At 45.7% G+C, this 20,526-nt stretch overlaps 1 protein-coding gene and 1 pseudogene across 16 annotated transcripts in view; both read right to left on the minus strand.

Annotated features, from left to right (window-relative positions):
• TRERF1 (transcriptional regulating factor 1) overlaps window positions 1–20,526 on the minus strand; it is a 227,430-nt gene that overhangs the window by 167,330 nt on the left and 39,574 nt on the right. The window lies entirely within an intron of this gene.
• Window positions 19,863–19,942, minus strand: LOC112209549 (small nucleolar RNA U3; annotated as a pseudogene).

A 20,526-nucleotide genomic window follows, 5' to 3' on the forward strand; every position in this document is an offset into this window, starting at 1 on the left:
CGTTAGCTATTACTTGTTAGCCATTATTATTATAGTCACTGATGGAAACACAGAGAAATAAAGCCTCTTTATTATACCCTGGGCAGTTTTTAGGCTAACTAACTGAAATTCTGTGTGTGTAAGACCTATCCAGAAAGGATCATTAAGAGAGGCCTGAGCCATGGGCCTGCATAGATACTATGGGTCCCTCAGAGCATCAGTCTTAGCAGAAAATCTTTTCATGTCCCTGAAAGTGATAAGCTCATTTGCACAAAGGTTGCTTTATGGGTCTCTGATAGCCATCATCCCAGCAATTAAAGTCTTCAAATACCTAATTCCTGCCCTCAAGAGCTTACAGTCCAGCTGGGGGAAATGAGACATTAACATATGAAAGGTGACCTATAGATTCAAACTCAAGACAACATATGTCAAATGTCAAATGTCAAATGAGTACACTGGAGATGAAGTCCTGAGAAACGCTGGTAAGGTGAATGTTTAACAAGCAGCGCGCACACACACACACACACACACACACACACACACAGCAGTTGTCAATTTCCATGGTATAAATACTCCCACTATGGCGTTTCAAGCTGCTGATGCGAGGGCCACTGGACATGGAGTTGGGAAGAGACATGCACAGTTAACTCCCACGAGCTGGTGCGAGCCAGCTTCCACAAGCATCACCTATCTAGGTCCTATTGTCAATAATCTCTCAAACAGGTCAAGGGCTGTGGGCCAAGTGGTCAGTGCTAACAACCAGCATCTTTGTAGTACTTCAGGTTACAAAGCACATCAGAGGTCATTACTGTATTTCATCCTCACCACCTGGCCAGAAAGGCATTCCTGCCTTCATTTTGCAGATAAATAAACTGGGTTTCAAAAAAGTACCACAAATTTTTCACTGTCATTCTGCAAGTGAGTGACATTGTCAGGGCTTGAACCAGTATCTTCTGGGGCAGCCAAGGCCTCTCATCATCCCCTCTGCCCCTGAGAAGGAGGGCTTCTCAGAGAAGTGGTTGAAGGACGATGAGAAGTAAGTAAAGGTCAGAACGGAGATTCAGGAGAGGTACAGCGCTTACGCAGATGGTGAATTCCCTGCAGAGTGCAAAGGTCACGGGAGTGTGCAAGGCCTGGCAAAACCTGAAACTAATGCAACCATTTAGTTCAGTGTGCTTCACCAGAGAATTTCTTTCCTAAAACAGTGACCTAGCTATTAAAATCTGCATTCCCAAATCCACTGCAGCATTAGGTGAATGAGCAAAAGAAATGGAAGGCAATTTAAATGACTAAATATAGGGGAGCTGGTTAAATAAGTTATAGAACTTCCGCATAATAGAATGCTGTGCCACCACAGAAAGTCAGGTTTTAAAAGAGCAGTGTACAACTAGGAAATCCTCACAATAGAGTTTTTAAAGCACATTACATAACAATATGTGCAGTATGATTCCAGTTCTGTAAAAATGAACAAGCAGGCAAACTCTCCAATGTATATATGCAGGGAAAAAAAAAAAAAAAAAAGACTGCGATGTAAACTTCCAAATCCTCACACTGGTTTCTTCCAGAAAGATGGATGCTTTTATTTTCTTCTCTATGATTTCCTATATGTTCCAACTTATTTCTGTTAACAGGTTGCTTTTATGACCATAAAACAGTAAACGGACCAGATTTTTAAATCTGGATTTTCAAAGCCCGAGAAGACTACAAAGAATCAGTGAGGTAACGCCCAGGAAGACACCCCTCTAGGGTGAAGGTCCAGGTGCTCAGGCCTCTGATACTTTCCCCATATACTCCAAAGAGACAAGCCAGGTCACCCCCAAACTCCAACTCTCCCCCCACAACACACTAACAACAGCATATCCCTCCACACCATCCCCGTGCCTCCTCCGTCAGCAGGCTATCCTGTCTACACCCTCCCCTGATCAACGCCCACCTTGGTGGGGGACAAGGCTTGGAAGGCACAGCAGAGAAGCCAGGCACAGCCAGTAATTCATGAGCACCCTCCATGTGCTGTGCAGTAAGCCAGGGCTTCACATACAGGACTGCAGATGTACACATTCATTCTAATACCTAGTCATTGCTTCCAACACTTTCCAGAGAGGAGAGTGAAGTTCAGAAATAATATCTAGGCTCACTCAGCCAGCGAGTGTCCAGGATTGGGAATAAAAACCAAGTCTAACCAGAATTGGTCTATAGATGCTTAAGAGGCTTGCCCAACAACTGCACTTGGCCATTAGGAAATGCAAAATAATAATAATATAGCAATACTAATGCAAAAAAAATTTCAATTCAACTTTTCATTTATACTCAGGCTGAAAGTGAAATGTACCACCAGTCCTGATTTGAGAATATTAAAAAAACCAGATATTTAATCATTTTAAAGGAAAGAAAAGGAAAGGGGGGGGGAAACCTCAGCTCTGCGCTCAACCCTCATTCAGTGAAGTAAAAATAAAAACCCAACCTCCCCCCAACACATTGTGCTTTAATGAAAGCACCAAGCCAATCTTCTTCACTACCGCCCACCACAGCCCACTTCGTTTAAATTTAGGCACCCACCAGGCAAACTGTACCCAGCCACATTCTCTGAAATGAAGTCATAAAATTCTCATCTGTAACACCGGCACTTGTTCCCAGGAAAACAAGACAGGTGGGGTAGACAGGGCCGGCATCCTTCTGGGGAGTCCAGGCTGTGCCTCAGAAGAGCCCTTTGCAAAGAGTTGGTTCCGTGACCAGGCTCAGCCCACATGGGGCTGTGTGACCTTGTGACAGCCAACTTCCCCTCTACAAAGTCAGGGTGGACTAACTAAAAGGAGCGCTAAGGCCCATCTAAATGTACAGCTCTATGGCTAAAGCCCAGATGCCCCACCCACCTCCCAACACCCAGAGAATGAACAGCAACCCAAGATGTGGGTAGAGCAGGGCTAAATTCATTGGTGTGACCTCGGGCTGCTGTCATTCTTAAGATCTGGCTCTTGCATTATTCAGTTCTCAGGAAATGTCTGACAACAGGAGGGAGACAGAGGATTGAGCCCGCAGAAAGGCTTTGGCAATGAAGGCTCTGTGGCCACCCTTTGGTCCCATTCAGGCAAGATCGGAGAGATTTTGCCTACTCGGACTCAACAAACTCTGAGTCCCTGATGCCATACCTGGCTTTGTAAGTGTGACTGGGTCAGAGAAGAGACCGAAGAGAGAAGCTACTAGCTAATGAAAACTCTCCTCAGTTTCCTGGATGAAACTGAGGCTTGAGGGGCCTACAAGCTAGCTGGATTTTTCTTCCAACAACCTAGTCCATGGATTTTTTTCCAAGGTTCTCTTCCAGTGTTTCATGAGCGTATCTAAGCCCTTACAGTAGGTCCATAATCACCCCTCAAGCAAAGGAATGAGACACTCTAGAAAAGGGGAATACAATTACCATTCACAACTCAAGGAGAAGCACGGCCTTAACAAATGCGTAGCTCACATCTCTGTACTACAGATGCCATCAAACTACCTCACGCTCACTGAGACCTGTGGATTGACCACACTGTTCAACCAACATGTGATTCCAATTCCTGCAATCAGTGGATAAGCAACTGCCATCTGATCAATGGTCATGCACACATGTATGTGTGCACACACACACAATTCTGGTCTTCCCCAGGCCCTGCCCCCCTTCACACCTGGAATGTCCCAAGCAGGTCTGTTTCCAGTTCGTCATCTTCTGAGCCACCCTCTAAGGACTCCATCAGAATCCAGTAGAAAATCAGAAAGGGTCAGAAAAAGGAGATGTAGAGGAAACTGGAAGGAAACTGATGGCCTCTGAGTGCTGAAGCTCTCATATGTGTGACTTTACTATCCAGTTTCAAGAGCTGAGAAATAAACCTCCCAGACCTCTCCCCTTGCTCCGACCGACTGAAACAAGAACCCCAAATCTGGGCCCCCACCCCTCCTCCCACCATGGCCAACTCAAAGCCCAGAATGCCCCACCCTCCAAAGGTAGTACTTTGAAGGCAAATAAAAGTGAGATATGCATATTACACTAATTTACACAGTGCTAAATTTACCCAGCCCATCTTCCCAAGAGGGGGAAATGATAGAGAATAATAAATATTTTTTATTGTAAAAGTAAATACAGTACTTTTACAGTAAAATACTTTTATTGTAAAAGTATGGCTGACGCAGGTAGTATTGAAGAGCATGAACTCTGAAATCAGGATCTGGATTCAAATATAGACCCTCTCACTTAATAGCTGTGTGACCTCAGGCAAGTTACTCAACCTCTTCGAGATTTCTTGTCTGTACAGGGTGTATTATAAGAGAGAACATATATAACTTGGGATTTATTCATTTGTTTCCACAATGAAACCCACAAACTGTTTTCCTCAGCTGCCTGGGATGGTGGGAGGAGAATTACAAGTACCCCAAGAACTAGAAGGACCCAGACTTCAGAAGCAGAGTAAGAACGACAAGACAGGCACATCAGTCCCCTACCCTATCTAGGCCCCTGTACACACCCATACACACACCCTGAAGGAGGCGCTGAGGCCCTCACCCACAAACCCCCTTGGGCCACCCTTGCAGACAAGGAACACTGCAGAAATGATCTAGGCATCTGGTTTTCAAACTTTTTTTAGCAGCAGAATCACAGACCCCAATATAGAGAACAGAGATAAAAGGCAAGATGCTCTCAGAGCAGTGGATTCTAAGATTAACTGATCTGCAGCCCTGGAAGAAACTTACAAACTAAAATTACACTGTAACAGAGAAGGGGGAGAAAGAAAGGAGAGGAAGGAGACAGAGGGCATCATCGGAGTATGGAGACAAGAAATTCGATGTGTAACTGGGTTGGGACCTCATGAGGATTACATCTCATTTGTGAGACAAAAACCAACAGCCTCAGGCACTTTCCCCAGAAAGTATTCTCTATACAAACCCCTGGTTAGAGGGGTCAAATGACAGGACACAGGCACTGTCGGGATGTACTGTAGAATGACAATATTATATCACTGATTAATATTGATTAAGATATTATTCAATATTGAATTACTGATTAAGATTCAAACACCCTACTCCCTGAATGGCTTTCACCTGCCTGACAAAATCCCCTAGGTCCCAAGACATCTTCTGGGAAAATAGATACAAAATGCCCAGTGCCTTTGCCCCAGGAAATGCCACCTCCTATTCAGCCACCACTCCTCACCTCACTCATCCTCGTTGTTTGTCTTTTCAGGTTTCATGGACAGCATTTGTTTTCCAATAAAAACCCCACTCTATTAAACAGAAGGACACCCAGCCAGTTGTGCCAGCTCAGAAGCTTGTCTCCATCAGAAGTGCATTAACAACCCACTCAAGCGAAGTGTATGACTTGCTAGTTTGGGCAGGTCAGAGGTCAGAAGATACCTGCTCTTAGAGAAATAATATATACAGCAATCGTCTGATAAACCAGCCAAAGACCAACATTACAGAGGAGTGGCACTGTGGAGGGGTCCGCCAGAAAGCATGGCCAAAATAGAATATTCCTTCCACTCATCGCAGAAAGTCTGAGTGATGTGAGTTAAGACAGCAAAATATTTTCACAAGCATTCCCACCGGTCAGAAGCCAACTCCACTTTGCAACCTGAATCCTATATTATTATTTGGGAATGACTGTTTAGCATCAGTGATTCCCAAGAAGAAGGTGATAAGTCAGTAGGATGGGAAGGGCAGGGGCCCTGAAGTCAGAGTCCTGAGTTCAAATCCCAGCTCCAGCACTTGCTAGCTGTGTGCCCCTGATTGGAGGATGTATGTGGACTGGATAAACGTACACAAAATATTCAATAAATACCAGCCCTCTCCTAATGCCTTCCTTCTATCTCCAACCCTACCCCCAAAGTGAAGCAGGTCTGAACATTGTGCAAAACCATTATAGGGCATGTACCATTTAAACCCAGGACAGAATCACCTCTGAGTTTGTGCAGTATGGTAATAAGGAATCCAGAGTGTGGCCATCACATGCCCTTGGTCCTTATTTTCCTAAGCACCTTTCCATAATTTGCCCAGTGCCAAAATTCTATTCATCCTTCAAAACTCAGATCCAATGCCATCTTTGCATCTCTCAACAGAAATTAACCCCCCGCTTCCACTACTCCATTTTGCCTGTGTGCTTACTTTGTTCTCCTTGGTATTACAGTTATGTTATGGTTCTGCCCCTCCAACTCCAAAGAAAAGACTCTCCAGAAGTGAGATCTTGTCTCTCTCATTCCCCAAACCTTCTCGGCCTGGCACATTGCCTTGTGCATGGCAGATCAAGAAAGATTTTGGATGAACGGGTGAATAAATGGATAGATGGATGGATGGGTGGTCTGATGGACGAATGTATGGGGAAGGAATCCATTCAAGATTGTCCTGACACCATGTAAAATGCATGATCAAAGCAATTCTGTAGTGAGAGCTCATCTTAAGTAAGCCAGTGAAACTACAAGGAGATCATGCACTGCTAGGGAGACCATCCCACAGGTAACACCAATGCTCTGGGGAGCAGCAGAAATACTGGCCTGGAACCTACGTTGTGTAGGCCTGATTCAAGCCCTGATCCAGTGTGTACTTCAATCAATTCCCATCCCCTCTATGGGCCTCAGTTTCTCCATCTCACCACCTGCCGCCTGGAAAACACAGGGAGAGATTTAACCAGATGGAAGGAAGTCAGGCAGCATGGAGAGAAAATGCTACATAGTCCCCAGGGTCCATTTTATTTTCTAAATGGTTTTGTTGTTTGGTGACTTTTAAAAAGAAAACTCCAATGGAAGAGAAATGAAACAGAATGTACAGAATTTTTTAAAAATAAAACAAAAATCAGAAGGAAGTAGGTCCCTCTCATAGGTTTCTCATGAAACCAATACTGTAGTCAAATTATAGTAATGAGCTGGAGTTATCATTCCCTTTACAGACAAAAACATACTAAACCTAAAATGATCAAAGAGAAAGTATAGACCCCACCACACTAAATTCCACCCCAGAGCTCCCCTGACAGTGAAATCGTTCCCGACTACCAAGCGAGGGACCTGGGTGTCTTCAGGTATCTGCTTGCATGAAAGGAAGAGGTCCTCCTGAATGGAAGCCGACACCCAAATGCCAGCACACAACCAGGAAAGAACCCAGACCTTGGAGCGGCTGCAGCGCTGGGGTCCCCGGCCAATGCCGTCCTGGTGTAGCTTTGTATCTAAAACACTGGAGCAAGCAAGTTCTTCCAGTTTTAAGACTTTGGAAAAGTCACATGCATTGCTGTAGTCTGTTCCGGGCCTAATGCTGATCTGAAGTAACCAGAACTTGACCATGGGGAAGGAGAGGGAGTAGGGAGGAGAGAAGACCTCCAGTGGGTCACTGAGACTAGAACTGTGGCATTCTGAACATGTCCGGTAGTAACTGAATGCTCCGGGAACAGAGGCCAGCTTCTCTACCCTAGTTTCTGATTCCCATCCATCCCCCATGGTCAGATCCTCTATGGTGTGGTAGTGAACGGAGAAAGTCACTTTTGTTGCCCACCATTAATCCACACTCTTTCTGTTCTCCAAGAGGGTCCCACAGGACCTCAAATAGATGGAATTCTTGTATTAGAGCCTTCTGATATTCCAGGAGTCACTGTGAGGCTGTGGAAAGAACATACTCTTTGGAATCAGAATTGTGTTAGAATCCTGATTGTCACTCAATGGAACCCACCCCAGAGGAAAACCTGCTTTCACTGGATCCAGTCGTCTCCAAAGAGGAGTCACAGGACCTGCATCTTTTGTGTGGAGAAAAATACTCCTGGTCCCAGTCACAGACCATAACCCTAACCTCAGCCAGCTACACCCTAAATGCAGCACCACTATTACACAATGGAGAACCAAGCACAGGGGTCTCGTACGGCTCCATGTGATACAACCCAAATGACAGCTGATGACAGCTGCACAGCCCAGCATGCAAACACATGCCAAGAAGGAGGAGTAAGACAGCTAGATAATAACAAATATAACTATCCTGTGGGGTGGGGCGGGGGCAGCAGTTTCACCCCATCTCATTGTGAGGGGCTTTCCTTTGGCACAAGCATTCACGATTGCTTGACACTGGCTTGCTTATTGGGGGTACGCCTGGGGATGCAGTTGCAAACAAAACACAACCTTTCCCCAACCCCAATCACTCACCACCACCAGGGCCCGTGCCCTTAGAAGGGCAGTAAACATTGGCTGGAGGAACAGCAGCATCCTTGTGAGACTGTGGGTTCCGGAAGCAAGGGGGCTCCACTCTAGGACAGTCACCTCCCCACAAAGCTGGGGATGGGAGAAGACGAGGACTCACAGAGAAGACACCAGCAATAAAAAAGGAGGCAGGTGTAAGGGGTGTCCAGCCATGGCAACCATTATCCTGAATGTCCCCAAAGTCCCAATGTCAAATAGTCTGTCACCACCACCCCCATAAACACTGGCTGTGTCCCAGACAGCACCACATTTCAGAATCTCAAATAGATGTTCTTGACAGGTCTTGCTCCCAAGGAAGACACAAGATTGTCTAGGAGACCCGAGTCCCAACTGGGGCCTTGGAAAGGACAGAATTCACCACCTCCTCTGCTTCACTGGCCAGAGAAAGGTGGAGGGGTGTGAACTAAACTGCAGGGGCCCCTGGCCATCCTCCCAATGCACCAGAAAAGCACGGCCCTGTCAAAGCATCCGGGGCCAATCATTTGAGAAGCCTTTGAAGAGGAGGGCACAGGCCACAGAGGGTGGGAAGGGCAGGTATTCTATGGGGGCCAGCAGCAAATACCTCAGTGGAGAGGCAGCAACCAGCCAAATGAGTACAGAGGCCAATCTGAGATACTGAATTAATTACCATAAAAAACCAGGCCGTCAACTACCAGTTACCCAGAAGGACTATCTCAACACCCTTCTTTTCACCAAAGGCTCCCTTCACCATCCGTGCTCTCAAAAGAAAAGATTCACAACACTTCTCATCATTACAATTAACACCTTTTCAGCCCTACTATGCTGTAGGCCTACACCAGGTACTTTAAATATCTCATCAAATGCTTAAAACCACCCAATTCAGGAAAATTGTTATTATCCCCATTTTACGGATGAGGTAACTGAGGCCGAGAGGCTACATAACTTAACCAGAGCTCCAAGGCACAGATAAGCATACAGACATGCACAAAAAGATTGTATCCGCCCCACCAGATTTCAAACTCCATGAGACCCCCAGGCCCTGCCTCAGAGCCCGCTTGCAGAGAACCTAGCTCCCAGTTTGGTGCCAGCATGGATGGGGCACTCCGTGGGTACCTCTCCAGCCACTTACCACTCTCCACACCCTGCCCGACCCCGCCCCACCTGCAAGAGGGAACATGCTGTGCCTGGGAGTCTTGTCTTTTCAGTTCTTCGCAACTGAGTTCATCCCCAAAGACTGAAATGCCTCAAGCCCTGTGTACCACTGGAGACCAAATGGAACTTCACGGATTCATTTCTTGAAAAGAAAACCACCACCTGCAGGCAGACAGGAGCCAACTACATTTCTACTTAAGGAAAAAGGTCTTGGGCTTTGAAGCATTCCTCTCAGCAGCCGATAACGAAGAAATAAGAGTGGGTCCTTTTATTAAAAATTAATATTTTACATAAAAACAAAACAGATGCAACATAAACCTCTAGTCTAGAAGCAAGTAAACACCAATTTGCACAGACTTGTTTAGTTGGCTCCAAAATGTGCCTTCCACTGTTTGGAGACCAAAATTAACTTCCAGTAGTAAATTTAGGAATGAAGAAGTTAAGATGGCTATGGACCCTCACCCAAGACCTTGGTACTACTTGGGACCATAAAAAGGATTTTCTATGTCTTTTTAGACCCCTGAGGCTGGGTTGCCTGTATTGCAGAGGGCCCTGTCAGTCCCAACTGGCATGCATCTGCCGGGCATCTGAAAGCTTTACAGTAAATGGTGACTCATCTATTGCAGCCACCATAGGTACCGCTAATGTAATAAGCTGAAGTTTGTTCCATCCACATGAAAGAGAAACACCGGGTGCAGGGCTGTGAGTCTGACTCAAACTGAGACCCCTGTTCACCGCTACTCGTCAGCATCTAGCTGCAACTCAAACTGTAATTACCCAGCTCTTAGGGACTGAAGGCAGGGGGAAGGGGGGTTTCTAAGGAAGGGTCACATCCATAAACACAGAACTCACTTCTTATAAGTCATTTCTTTTGTTATTGTTGTTGATTTGGTTATTACCAAATGTCTACCCTTCTGAATTCTTATAAAGTCATTTCTTATCAAGCTAAGTCTCCCCATGTGGTCACTTATTCAACAAATATTAACGGAGCACCTACTACATCAGACTCTATGCTAAGTGCCAGATACACAAAGGTGAGCAAAACAAGATCGAATGCTGCCCTCATGGAGATTCTAAGTCCGGACTAGCTGCTTTACATACCTTTTCTCATTTAATAGATCCATCTTACAGATGAGAAAACTGACGCTAGGAGAGGTCAGGGAAGTCACCCAGGGTCGCACATTAATTAAGTGGGGAGCCTGGACTCACACCCGCTTCTGTGGCACCCTGAAGGTGAGGCTCTCAGCCACCAAGTTGCTGACAAAGAGAGAGGAGCGAGGTCCAGTCCCTGTTCTGAGGAAGCTGGAGCCTAGTTAGGACAGGGACAATAAAGAAAGTATTGGGGTGCAAAAAAGAAAGTACTGGGGTGCTCGCAGAGAGGGAGAGGCTCACGAGACAGAGACAGCAAACCTCAGCTGGGGTAGATTCTGGACATCTTCCCCAAAAAAGGCCATGAAAGTGGGAGGGAAATAAGGCCCAAAAAAGCAGGTAAAAACGAGGCTGGTGCTAGGTTGTCTCCCAAAAATTCACGGCCACCTGGAATCTTAGAATGTGATTTTATTTGGAAATAGGGTCTTTATAGACATAGTTAGTTAAGATGAGGTTATACTCATCTTAAGCTCACCTAATCCAATGACTGATGCCCTTATTTATAAAAAGAGAAAATAGCGACACACGCACACACACACACACACTCACGGAGAATGCCACGTGACAATGGAGACAGGGATTGCAGTGATGTTGCTACAAGCCAAGAAACACCCAGGATCGCCAGCAGCCACCAGGAGCCAGGAGAAAGGCACGGAGCAGTTTCTCCCTTAGAACCCCTGGACGGAACCAACCTTGCCAACACCTTGATTTCAAATTTCCAGAACTGCAAGAGCAGACATTTCTGTTGCTTTGAGTCATCCGGTATGTAGTACTTTGTTTCAGCAGCCCTAGAAAGCTAAGACAAGGCAAGGTCCAGGCAGGCTGTGCACATTGTGTTAAGGAGTTTGTACTCCACCCTGCAGGTGTGGGGCAGATTGTAAGCAGCAGAATGGGATACATTCCAGAGCGCATTTTGTAACCGGAGCTTATATCCTTCAAATCTATGGTCTCCAGTCCTAGAGCTGTTAGTGTCCTCCAGGGCTTCATTGTCCACTGTCCATGCTTTCCCTGCCCACATTCTTCTTGCTGGGCTCATCCGCACTGACAGACTTGAAATTCCATGAGACCCCCCCCAGGCCTTGCCACAGAGCCCGCTTGCAGAGAACCTAGCTCCCAACTTGGTGCCAGGCATGTATGGGGCACTCCGTGGGTGCCTCTCCGGCCACTCACCACTCTGCCTGACCCCACCCCACCTGCAAGAGGGAACATGCTGTGCCTGGGAGTCTTGAGTACTAGACTCAAGTACTAGAATCTGTTTGCAGATGGTGCCCGACACCAGCCAGGACATTCTTCTGAGCCGATGCCTCTAACTGTAGTTCCCATGGGTTTCTCAAGCTCAACATGTCAAAAGGTAATCTCAGCTCAACATCTTTCACCTTATTTCTCTTGGGTTCCTCCTCATCTTTGTCAATGGTGCCACCAAGCATCCAGTAACATGCTAAAAGCTGGGGGTCACCGTAGACTCCCCTGCACACCTCCACATCCAGGGAACTACAAAATTATCTCTCCATTCTAGTCCTACTTTTTCACTCCATAGCACAATTCTAATCATTTCCTCTCTGGATTCTTGCTGTGGCCACGTGATGCATTTTCATTCCTCTAAGACTCCCCCTTTTCTCCCCTACCCCCACCCCAATCCAGCCGTCTTGAATGTGAAGCCAATGCTGACTCCAAGAAGCACGGCTTTCAGAAAAGCTACCTCCAGCCCACTGCACCCAGCCTGAGGGCCTCTGGTGATTCACAGGCCTTAACCCCGTCAGGAGCCCCACCCAACCTCATTTCCTTATCCTCTCACCCCAGCAGGATACTCTCCTCCTGCCTCTTGATCCTACCGTCTAACCGCTCTCTGTGCCGATTCCTGCTTCCTATCAGAGCTAAGCAAGTGCAGAATCCAAGGCCCTAAGGAGCTAATACCTCAGGGCTGCTGCTTTCTCTTACTAGGAAACTCTCACTTTGGGTTTTCTTTGTGTTCATCAAAAGTGGAGAACAGTTCTCATTTGCAGGACTAAGAGAATTCCTCTTGCCTAAGGGTGGGACAGGGAGATTGAAGGGTCACTAAAAGTTTTACATATTTAGTCAAAGCTAATATACCCACCCCCAGGCTACAGTCAGCAGATAGGTCAGTTTCTCAGGGGGCTGGATAGTGTTCAAAGTTGCAGACCAGTGTAACAGCAACCACCACTTACAGCTGTGCTCCAGAACTCTGGGTATTATTTAATCTTCATGGTAACCCTACCAAACTAGGTGCTGTTATCACTGCCACTTTATAGACAGAAAAGTGAGGCATTAAGGGTTAAGTACTCTGACTCAAAGTCTTACAATTGGGAAGGGAAAAGGCAGCAGTTAAGGACCATCCCAGCTGTGTTCCAGTGAGGTCACTTACAAGGAAGGGAGGGAATTTGGTTCACACAGCCTTAAGATGCGAGGCCTCAGCACACAAGGTTATACTGATGTGTGCTCAGGGATGGAGACAGAATTTGAATCTCCTCCTGTGGGACTCTCTAGGCCTCCATTTCCTTATCTGAAAAACAAGAATGATTAGCCCCACCCAGAAGAGTTATTGGGAGGATTTAAATTAGATGATGTATGTTCAATTACAAAGCAAAATGCCTGGCACACAGAAGGTGCTTAATAAAGGTAAGCTGCTTCAAACTGAAAATAGACGGGTCTGGCGCGGTGGCTCACACCTGTAATCCCAGCATTTTGGGAGGCCGAGGTAGGCAGATCACCCGAGGTCAGGAGTTCAAGACTAGCCTGGCCAACATGATGAAACCTTGTCTCTCAAACAAATACAAAAATTAGCCAGGCATGGTGATGCACATCTGTAGTCCCAGCTACTTGGGAGGCTGAGGTGGGAGGACTGCTTGAGCCTGGGAGGTGGCAGTGGCAGTGAGTTGCGATCACACCATTGCATTCTAGCCTGGGCGATAGAGCCAGACCTTGTCTCAAAAAAAAAAAAAAAAAATTAAAAAAATTAAAAATAATAAAAAAAAAATAGGGAAGGGGCAGAAGATCGAGACAGAGAGAAGCAGGCAGGGGGAAGCAACTACCTGCCCCTGTGGAGTACAGGGAAAGTGTTACTGACCCACCATGCAACAAAGCCCATGACACAGAAGCACCGTCATTTCCAAGGGGCAAGAATCCTTTGTGATCACAAAAATAACAAGAGCAGCAGCTAGTGTGTATGGAAGACCTGGAAAGTTCCAAGCACTTTCCAGATACAACTCAGTTAGTCCTCCTCATATCCCTAGGAGGTAAGTTAGTCATCCTCATTTTACAGAGGGAGAAACTGAGGCTCAGAAAAGTTGGCTGACTTGGTCACAGTTATGGAGGCTGGCAGCTGTAAAGCTGGGACCTGGCCCCAGGTGACTAACTCCAGGTCCCACATCCTATCAACTGCTTCCCGAAAATCAGTCAGACCCCCTTCCTGGTTCCTGACCTTCCTCTTCCCTCTTCATCTCAGAATCTTCTTGCCCTTCACCCTCTTCTCTTCTGCCCCTCTCCTCACTCCACGGAAGAAGATGAACTCTGGCCAGTGCCCATGACTCCTCTTGTTGAAAGGGCATTGGTACAGAGGAAGGACCACAGGCAGAGCAGGCAGAGGCCTCTGTCCTGGACCCAAGTCAGCCCAGAAAGGAGCTCACATCCCAGTCCCTGCACACCCCAGTTCCCTCAGCTCACAGGTTGCAATCGGGCTCCAATGAGTTAACAGACCTGGGTATGTCCAGTATATCCTAGACGACTGCTCAAATCTACCTAATGTCTTCTGGAACCTTCCTCAACAAATGCTGCCTCTCTCCGGCATCCCCCATACTGCCTCTTAGCCAGTCACTAGCCCCTTGCCCTGAGTGGCCCCAATGTCCCTCGTCTTAAAAACAGCATCCCTGGCCTTGCTGCTTTCTCATGACACTTACCCCCCACCCCCCTCCTCCCCAGCCTTTGCAGGGATTTGTGTAACCACTCCCTCTGGATGTACAAGCTCCCCAAAGGCAGGGACAATAACCCACATTCCCTATGGGATCCTGCATTGTGTCTGTTTTGGCATGCATCCAGGGGAAACCTTGACAAATAGTAACTGAAAAGCACAAAGAACATTTAAGCATGACATCTTAGGTCATTCTCACAACAAACCAGGGAGACACAGAGGTTATTCCCATTTCAACATGAAGAAACGGGGGCTTGGGCTAAGAAGCTCAAGGTCATCTAGCTCCCAAGTAAAGGAGCTCAACACTAGAATTCATTAGTTATGCCCCAAAGTGTCCTAAACACACCAGATAAGTGGCTGGCCTCCTTTCCTTCCTGCTTTTTCCACAAACCAGGCTTACAAAAAGTTTCAACTGCATGGTAAATCTAAGTCTGCTCAACAAAATGCTCTCTTTAAGTCTCTGTCTTCTCCTCTTAGGCCACATCTCCAGATCTGAAATGGAAAGGGCACATATTTATTTGCTGGGGGCTGCAGTCTCTTTTCACCGTTATTCGCAATGACTCTGTTGGCTGCCCTGTTTGGGGCTGTGTTTGTCTGTCTGCCCGTCTCTGTTGTCACGCTAGTCCTGGATCTGCCCCCAAACTACAGACATTCTGCAGAGATAGGACAAAACGAGGGAGAGCGGGCAAGGGGCTCCAGGATTCCATAAAACCGGCTCGACAAAGAGAATGCTTGCTCAGAAGTCAAGAACTCCTGTGATCTAATTTGTGGGTGTCACCATTACCTCCTCTCAGGGTGGAGACTGGGAGCTTGAGAAGAGAGATGTGACTTGTCCAAAACCACATGATAACGTAGTGACTCAAATCCAGCTCCATGTGGATGACTTCCCAGTGCCGTCTCTCCACCGCAACGCATTTCCTCTTTTTACTACAGAATTTCCCCCCTCCTTTCTTCTTTTAAAAACCAACATTCCATGACATATTTACAATTTTACAGAGAAAAAAAAAACCTAATCAAAAGTACATCAAATAAGCCCTATACCTGTCCAGATTCTTATGGACGTGTGCGCACAGATATTTACCAGGTCATCATCAGCACAGGTAAGCGATTCCATATTCTTGTCGCACTTAACTTTGCTCTGTCTATCTCGTATCAAGTGTTTGAGTTCTCCACTGTATTGTTTTCACAGCATTTGCCTAACTATTCCCTAATTACCTGCATTTGGTAAAGAAAAAAGAAAAGAAAAGAAAGTGAAACACCTTTGTATCTCTCAGTTTATGATCCAGGCTTCATACAAAATGATGTGTTCCTATGCCTGGGTTATTTCACCAATATAGTCTAAGTATTTGCCTTAAAGAACTTCATCAGTTCTGTACTTAACTTTGATAACATGTCTTATCCATTGGTTTATTACAACTGTTTCCCTCTTCCATTAACTTCGCTATATATATATATATGTGTATGTATATATATATACATACACATGTGTGTATATATATATACACACGTGTGTGTGTGTGTGTGTGTGTGTGTGTATATATATATATATTTTTTTTTTTTTTTTTTTTTTTTTTTTGAGAAAGAGTCTCACTCACTCTGTTGCCCAGGCTGGAGTGCAGTGGTGCGATCTCGGCTCACTGCAACCTCTGCCTCCCGGGTTCAAGCGATTTTCCTGCCTCAGCCTCCCGAGTAGCTGGGATTACAGACACGTGCCAACACACCCGGCTAATTTTGTATTTTTAGTAGAGATGGGGTTTTGCCATGTTGGCCAGGCTGATCTCCAACTCCTGACTTCAGGTGATCCACCCACCTTGGCCTCTCAAAGTGCTGGGATTACAGGCATGAGCCACCGCACCCTGACATCCTTTAACATGATTTTATTATTTTTATCTTATAGATTTTATTCCTTTATAGTTGAACACATCTCATTCCATTAATGATCATTTTTATGGAATTTTCAAACACATTTGCTCTCGAGGATAAAAATACCACCTGCTTCCTCTGAGTTTTAAGAGTTTGTAAAACTAACTTTTAAATACATCTAAAATTTATAACATATGATGTGAGATATAAATCTGAGTTCACTTTTTCCACACTGTTATCTAGTTTTTCCCAAGAGCTATTTATTGTAAAATTATTTCTTTCACTATTGTTTGCCTCTCCAAATTTGTCATATATAAATGTCTTCCAGGTCAGGCGCGGTGGCTCATGCCTGTAATCCCAACAATTCGGGAGGCTGAAGCAGGAAGATTACTTGAGCCCAGGAGTTCAAGACCATCCCAGGCAACATGACAAAATCCTGTCTCTACAAAAAATTAGCTGGGCATGGTGGTGTATGCCTGTAGTCCCAGCTACTCAAGAGGCTGAGGTGGGAAGATTGCCTGCGCCCAGGAAGTTGAGGCTGCAGTGAGCCGTGATCACGCCACTGCACTCCAGCCTGGGTGCAGTGAGACCCAGTCTCAAAATAAATAAATAAATAAATGTCTTCCATTCATTTAGATCTATTTATTGTACTGATCCTCCATTTTCCTGCTTTATCCTACTATTGTACAATTTTAATAACTACTGCTTGCCTGCCTTGTTTGCTTAGAGAAGTCTTGCTCCTAAAAGATTTTCAAAACATCCTTTGATATGCATGTCCACCAATTTTTCCTAATTATTATTATAATTATCATGTTCTTGCATTATGAAGTATTTCACTGGAATTTTAAATGCCAAAAGGGCATGAAATCTAGGCATAAACTTTGGAATGCTGACCCTTTAATGCTTTAATTTCTGATCAGAAGCAGCCATGTAGGATTTTGTAATTTTCTTTGAATAGAAATTGTGTCATTTGCAAACAGCGATATTTTTATCTCTTCCTTCCCTATACCAATCCCTCTAGTTTCTCTTTGTTCCTATATTGTTATGACAAGCATCTGTTAAACTATGTTAAATAAGAGTAGAGATAAGGGGCATTTTGGTTTAGTTCCTGTTTTTCAGGGCACACTTCTAGTATTTCCCCACTCAGTATCTGCAGCCCCTGTGTAAGGATTGCTACACGGTTATACACAAGCAGGCTCTTTATCCTACATAGGGGTAAATCCCCCAACACACCTATTTTTTTACTCTTCTGATGCTTTATAATGCATATGTAATTATTTCCAGTATTTTTCTACATCCACTGAGACCAAATTCATTCATCCATCAAACATTTGTTGACTGATTATATTTCAGGCACCGTGCTGAATAATAGGTATTCCGATTTTTATGATTTCTTTCTATTAATATTGGCCTCTCTGTGTTGAATCAGACTTATATTCCTGAGACGAGCCTTGCTTGGTGATATTTCAAGACTCTTTTTTTGAGACAGGGTCTCACTCTGTCACCTAAGCTGGAGTGCTGTGGCATGATCAGGGCTCACAGAGTCTCAGCCTCTGGGGCTCAAGCAATCCTCCCACCATGCGATTCCTCCCAAGTAGCTGGAATCACAGGTATGCACCACTGTGCCTGGCTAATTTTTTTTTTAACTTTCTGTAGAGATGGGGTCTCACTATGTTGCCCAGACTAGTCTAGAACTCCTGGGCTCAAGCAATCCTCCCCTGTCAGGTTCCCAAAGGGCTGGGATTACAGGCGTGAGCCACTGTACCCGATCTCAACACTCATTTTTTAAAGAGCCTCAGTGACCATAAAATTCATCTGGAAAAATTAATAAAGAATACTGAGATATCAACCTCCAAAACCCAAATCAAACATCTCCTCTGTGAAGCCTTCCCAAACCTCACCTTTATTTTTTTACCCTCGCCTTTCTGAAGTAGAGTTGGAGGCTCCTCAGTCCCCCCTCCCTCCATCACCACATTCATTTAACACAGGGACTGTAATGCAATCAATCAATGGCCACGTGTCTGATTCCCCTCAGGACTCAGTGCCCTGAGGACAGAGACATGGTATATCACCAGGGCTAACTACTATGGCTACTGGATGGTAGATGTGCAATAAACATTTCCTAGTTAGGTCATTCGCCTATTTATTTATTCCACTGATGACTTCTGCAGCTGTGTGTTTACATGAAATTGATCTGTAATTTCCTTCTTGAAATGAGCAGGGCATGGACAAGCCCACTCAGTTCCAAGCACATACAGAGAAGCTGTGGTCCAGTGGGCAGGCCTCCTGTCTGGAGAGATGCTGGCAATCTCTAGCTGGCTGGGTTCACAGGGACTGTGGGGAAGGGGACAGCCTAGAACAAAATTATGAATAGTCCCAACAAGTGGGCAAAGCTCTGTGATGGGGGAAGTCAGGATGGGCAACCCTCTGCAACTCAGGCATCAGGACATCTGTTGAAGGTTACTAAGGCTCCATCCATCCGGCTGGACTGGGCAAGATTCCAACCCCTGAGAGTAGGACTAGTGATGCCAGCTACTAGTTATCAATAAACACTGTGCACCGGTTCTATGACCACCCTGTCAGGTATATTCTGTTGCTCCTGTCTCATACATAAAGAAACTGAGGTCCGGGAGGGTTAAGTAATTTACCCAGAGTCACACAGCCAGTAAGCAGATGAGCTAGAATTCAAACCCATGTCTCCCCACCACACCTGGCTATCACTAACAAAGGGACAGGACAGGGTCTTGGTCCCAATTCGGGACCTGGATATCAGGCACGTTAGCAGAACAGGAACTAACACAGAAGCCTCTTAGAAGAACTGAGACTCAGAGAAGGAAACGGGACACAGGAACGAGGCAGGAGGCCCTGCCATGTCAAAGCCAGAATAGTGTCTGAGCCCAGAATCCTAGCCAGAAGGGATCTGAGTCTCCGTTTCCTCAGACCAGACATGACTATAAGAGCTGAGGGCAGGGCTTGGCTGAAGGAAATAAGCCAAGGAGCTGCCCTCACCAGGGATGAGGCAGGCAGGGTCTGGATGGGTGTGCACCACTCAGCCCAACAGACCCCACAGAGAACCAACATGTAGTGACACAGGCTTCCCACCATGGGCAACATCAGCTGCACTCAGAATGGGAGGGAGGCTGTGGAACATGGAGAATCTGACTTTGAATAAATGTCTGAAAATCTTGGCCTTTGGTTTTCTTATCTGTAAATGAACACGGCTGGACCAGATGGCTTCTGCAGACACCGTGGATTCTGTTTTTCATTTGGGGATTCTTTGCCTTAACACCACCAATTATTTGAATTTTTTTTTAAAGTCCTTTTTTTTTTTTTTTTTTTTTTGAGACGGAGTTTTGCTCTTGTTGCCCAGGCTGGAGTGCAATGGTGCGATCTCGGCTCACCACAAACTCCGCCTCCCGGGTTCAAACGATTCTCCTGCCTCAGCCTCCCAAGTAGCTGGGATTACAGGCATGCACCACCATGCCTGGCTAATTTTGGTATTTTTAGTAGAGACAGGGTTTCTCCATGTTAGTCAGGCTGGTCTGGAACTCCTGACCTCAGATGATCCGCCCACTTCGGCCTCCCAAAGTGCTGGGATTACAGGTGTGAGCCACCGCGCCCAGCCTAAAGAAATTTTTAAAAATATTTTCTGGTGCTCTACGTGTTCAGAGAAATTTCTCTAGTAATGAACTATAGAAATGATTGCTGAAAGTACAGTCTTAACAGCACCATTTAAATCAGGGGTCCTATGTATGGTCATAACTAGCCAGGCTTTAGGAGGCTTGCAGCTCACACAGGCGAAATAAAAACTAGGAGTTTGGTGTGCATGAATACAAAATTGGGGAATGTTTCTGAAGAGAAAGTCCATGGCCTCCATCATATTCCCAAAGAAGTCTGTCAGCCACTAAAAATGTTAAGAACAACTAACAACTAACTGATCCAAATGGACCTACAAAGTCAGCTCAGTGGTGGGGCATGACGGCTCATGCCTGTAATCCCAGAACTTTGGGAAGCTGAGGCAGGAGGATCACTTGAGGCCAGGAGTTCAAGATCAGCCTGGGAAACATGGTGAGATGCTTGTCTCTACAAAAAAAAAAAAAAATTAATTAAAAAAAATTAGCCAGACATGACGGCCATGTGTCTGTCATCCCAGCTACTAGGGAGGCTGAGGTGGGAGGATCACTTGAACCCAGAAGTCTGAAGCTGTGAGGAGTCTGAATCAGTGAACTATGGCTGTGCCATTGTACTCCAATCTGGGTGACAGGGTGGGGCCCTGTGTCAAAAATAAATAAAAAGAAAAGAAAA

The sequence above is a fragment of the Pan troglodytes genome, chromosome 5 (assembly GCF_028858775.2).
Source record: "Pan troglodytes isolate AG18354 chromosome 5, NHGRI_mPanTro3-v2.0_pri, whole genome shotgun sequence".
Lineage (NCBI taxonomy): Eukaryota > Metazoa > Chordata > Mammalia > Primates > Hominidae > Pan > Pan troglodytes.